Source organism: Falco punctatus (genome assembly GCF_963210335.1).
Source record: "Falco punctatus genome assembly, chromosome: 3".
Lineage (NCBI taxonomy): Eukaryota > Metazoa > Chordata > Aves > Falconiformes > Falconidae > Falco > Falco punctatus.
The window spans coordinates 67538751-67543565 of record NC_137582.1 but is presented as its reverse complement, the minus strand read 5'-3'; the positions used below and the strand labels follow the sequence as shown (position 1 = coordinate 67543565).

Sequence of the window (4815 nt, the reverse complement as noted above, 5' to 3'; positions counted from 1 at the left end):
TCCACTTACCTCCTGAAAACAAAAATGGAACCCATATGCACTATATAGAATGATCTGATTTTTACTGGGAGTAAAACAAGCCTTGCTTACTTGCCTGTTGTAGCGCAAACAAACTAGTAGGCTGCAACAAGGCTTTTAACATCAGTCAAATTCTACTGTCCATACTGCTTCTCCTTCCTCCATAAGACCACACTACCCCACCACCTACCCCACAATCCTCAATGCTCTTTAACTATTTAGCAGGAACAAGCTACAGCTGCACATCATCCATGTCAATCAACCCACTTCCTTCGAGGCAAGGCCACAGCTGCATATTGTCAATGATAATCAACCCACTACCTTCGTTCCTCTACATCAGTGGTCCTCAAACTTTTTAAACAGGGGGCCAGCATGCAGATGAAGTAGCAGGCAGTCATCTCTGGCTGCTTGGTTCTGCGCCCCCCCAACCCCTTGCAGGGGTGGTGGTGGTGCAGGTTCTGTAAATACTGGGGGCCAGATTGAGGACCCTGGGGGGGGTGTATCTGACCCACAGGCTGTAGTTTGAGGACCCCTGCTCTTCACGCCTTTGTGTCTTGATCCTAAGGTGTTTCCCTGTCACATGCTTTTTAGCTGCTCACTAATGTTTTCCAGAGCTTCATAGTTTCTGTCTGAACTAAATGATTGAAACCTGATTTACAAGTGTGCTTGTAGCATATTAAGCCGATAAGGCGTAGGTTTTCTTAATACACTATTGATTGTCAGGGTTACTGTAAGGCTTAAAGTACCTCCATCATGTTTAGAAAGAGACAGGGTCAGGATGTTTGTTGGATATAGGCTATACTTCTGTACTCTATCCATGCCCAAGGCAGCCAGGTGCAGTGAGAGGTAACTTCAGACAACATTTAGTTGGCATGGCAGAGCACAGACTCAGTATCTCAGGTGCTGGACCAAAGACTGCAAATCAGTGTATGCTTTCTTATAAACAGTAAATGTGGTGAATGAATCTGGACTATAGGTTTAATGATCTATTAAAAAAAATCTCCAGAGGCTTTTGGGCAACTTACCATCTTGATGCTCCTCTATTGGACTTGCTCCCTAGTGTCACTGCCTCTCCTGTATTGGGAAACAAAAACTGAGCAAGATACTCCAGGTGTGGTCACAAATGCCAAATATAGGGGATCTTGATCTGCCTGCTATGCTCCTGCTAGTACATCTGACTATGTAATAAACCTTTATTACTGCAAGGCTATGCTCCTGACTGATGTTCAGCTTGTTACCCTAGGATCTCAGTTGTTTTGTTGGGGTTTTTTTAGCAAAACTTATTTCTGTCTGGTCAGCCCTAGAAAATACTGCTGCATGAGACCATTTAATCCCAGGTTTAGGACTTTCTACTTGCCCTTGTTGAACTTAATGAGTTTCTGTTAGCCCAGTCTGTCAGAAGCCCCGTTGTTTAGCATATCAATTTCTTCCTTTAAATTTGGTTTCATTCACAGACTTGCCGAGGGCCCATTTTGCTGTTTCATCCAGGTCGTAATGAAGATACTAAATGATAGCAGCCCTAGTACACACCTGTGAGGAAAGCCTCTAGTAACTGCCTGGCAAATGGATTTCAAACTGCTACTCATTACCCTTTTAGCCTCCTGATCTAACCAGTTTCCCATCCATCTTTAGTCCATATCTCTTTAGCTTGGCTACAAAGACACAATGGGAAGCCATGTCAAAAGTCATGACAAAGTCAAGGTAAACAGCATCCCCTGTCCACCAAGCCAGTCATCAGAGAGGACAGTCAGGCTGGTTAAGCATGATTTTCCTGTTGTGAAAATCCAAAAAATAAATCCATTGTGGTTGTTCCCATTCTTTTTCTGCCTATGAATGACTTCCATATGCAGATTTTCTCCATAATATTCCAGGAGACTGAAGTAAGGCTGACCAGCCTCTGATGCCTCAGATCGTCTTTTTCACTGATCTTGAAGAGTGGTGTGACACTGTCCATTCTCTAGTCACTAAAGACCTCTCCTGGTCACTTAGTTTTTGAAAGGTGGCTTTGACTAAGCTCCCTCATTGACATAAGATCTCATGTGGTCTCATGAACTGCTGTATAACCAATTTATTGACTCAATTGAACCTTAAATAATCTTTCCCTACCATAGCCAGTACCTTGGTCTCTCAGATGCTTCTGCCAGTAGGCACAGTGTCAGAAGAACTGCAAAGGGCATACCTTATTAGTTAAGAACTTGACAAAGAAAGTTTTGAACACTGCTATCCCTTTATTTTTGGCATTCACATTCTTTGCCAATTTCAATTGCAGCAAAGTTTTAGCTTCCCTAATTCCATGGCCAATCAATATTTTTAATCTTCCAGGTTGTAAGTCTTCTTTCAGTCATCTAAAGAAAGCTGCATCTTATTTTGCCTTTTAGTCAGGAGGTCTGTAGCAGAAATCCATCACAACAGCTTCTTCACTAGCTTCCCTTTGATCCTGACCTATAAACTCTCAGCTGGCTTGTGGACCATTTCATAGCAAAGCCACACCTAGTCAGGCTGCTCTTCTGCATAGAGCATGATCTCTCTTCCTCCCATTCCCAACCTGTGTTTCCTAAAGAATCTGTATACACTCATTACAGTGCTCCAGTCATGTGAGCTTTCCCACCATGCTTCTGTTACCCTGCAAGTGCTCACAACTTCTAATTCCTCTTCTTTGTTTTTTTTTGTTTGTTTGTTTGTTGGGGCTTTTTGTTGTTTTTGTTTTTGTGGTTTTTGTTTTGTTTTGTTTTATTTGGTTGGGGTTTTTTTGTCATGCTGAAGGAGTTCTTGTCCAGGCACTTGGCATAGGTCCCTGGTTGTGCTGTTTTCTTAAGGAATGTGTGAGAACCTTCTTTACAGTGTTGTCACCCAAACTCCTTGCTCCATATTGTTCCCTTTCTCTCAGGCTTTGGTGTTAATCCCTTGAAAAATCTTGTTTAAAGGCTTTGTCATTAAGTTGACAAGCTAGTTTGCAAAAATGCTTTTGCCCCACTTTGTCAGATGGAGATAACTTATTTCTGAGAGAGTGTCCTGTGATCATGGACATGAAAACCCTGCATGGGATACAAACCACACAAAAGTCAGGTATTGACACACAGTATGCTTTTCCTTCTGTCTGAGCTTTTCTCTTTCACTGGAAAGATTGAGGAGATATCACCTAACCTCTCAAGCTCTTCAGGGTCATTCTTGATGCACTCTGGTTTCCCCTGGCCATTGGTACTCACAAGGATGAGTAAGGGGTGATAATCTAGGGGCTGTCTGGGCCTCTGTAATATTTCTGCAAGATCCTGGATCTAGCAGGCACTCCATTTCTGCTTAAAAACAGATAATAGGTGAAGAGATAAGGGTACTGAGATGGCATCCCCAATACTAATTCTTTGAGGCTTGGTGAGAGGAGAGGAAAATGTATGATTATGCTCTGTGACAGCTGGACAGTATCTCAATGCTTCAGCAGCAGCTAATCTGACAACAGAAAAAATGATGTACTTTCTTCACTGATTTTTTACCATTATGTATCTTTCTAGCACCTGAAAGTCAGACAATTACGAAGAAACAGGAATAAGCATATGCCAGATGACAAGAAATGAAATGAAATGACAAACTGAGGAACATGGAAGGCAAGAGAATAGCATCAAATGAAAGCAGGGGTCCTGTTTGGAAGGTGATGTTAATAGCACTGAAAATGATCTGGTGTGATGGTAAATAAGGCATGGGGGAAGAGAAATTAGGTGTAAAACATGGGACAGGTCTTGAAATAATGGAATAAGAATCAGAGACTAGATTTTTTTTTTTTTCCAGCAGTGGAAAAGAAGGATCTACAGAATGAGAGGCTTGGGGCAAAAGCTGTAACAAAAAGCAGAGAAAGAGAAAAAAACCCAACCAAAACCCCAAAGTGAACAACAGAACAAATAAATGGAGTTTCAGGGCCTGTAATGCATCTGGTCAGACTGCAGCAAGTATGTATAGGGAAAGAGAATGAAAGAAGTGATGAAATCATGCAATACAAAAAATACCTGGTAAGACAAGAGCATCATAGGGATGTTAAATACAGTCTGATGTGACAATGGAGGAACATGGCAAAAGGGACATAGCTTTTACAGATGCTTTCCAAGTTAAAAGAAAAAAATCACCTCACAAAAAAAGGTGAAAGTTTTAAGGTTTTGTGTGTTTCTCTCAAAAATGCTTCAACAGGACAGAATTCCGAGCACTTCCGTATTTTTCTTTTCTTGTTTCTATTTATTTTTAAGGGCTTTTGTACCCTTTTGTTTTTGTTAACAGTCTTCCCATTTATGCTAGTTCCTGTCATTCTCTGCAAATGATTCACCAGTCCTACCAACTGTTGAAAATGTAGCCAGCATGAGTAATCCCCCCCTAACAATATCAGTGGGAAGTGAAGGGTGCATTGCTTCCTAAGAAGGGGTTTCTTTTCCTGACTCACTAAAAGATGTCATCAGAGTCATTTTGGGCCAGCTAACCTGCCCCTTTCCCCTTGTTTCCCTCTAGCGTGCTCGGCATGCTCCTTTCTTCCAGAGATGGTCAGTCTGTGCTGTGATTTCTCCAGACCTGGCCGCATATAGAGAACAGTCTGGCTACCTGCAGTCCTTCTGGCTCCCAAAAGCCGTTTGAAAACAAGGGAAAAATAAATGACACATGTTTTGAGTTTATACTTTTGTTGACCTTTTAAAAATCTGCTGTAGATTTAGTTGGAATATTTCATTTTTCAGTTTGAGGTGGGATGATATAAAATAACATATCTTTAAATACACTTTCATACCTTTTTTTTTTTTTTAAAAAACCTCTTTTTTTTGTTGTAGT

At 41.3% G+C, this 4815-nt stretch overlaps 1 protein-coding gene across 1 annotated transcript in view; it reads left to right on the top strand.

Moving 5' to 3' along the window:
- NETO1 (neuropilin and tolloid like 1) overlaps nucleotides 1-4815 on the top strand; it is a 308983-nt gene that overhangs the window by 200603 nt on the left and 103565 nt on the right. The window lies entirely within an intron of this gene.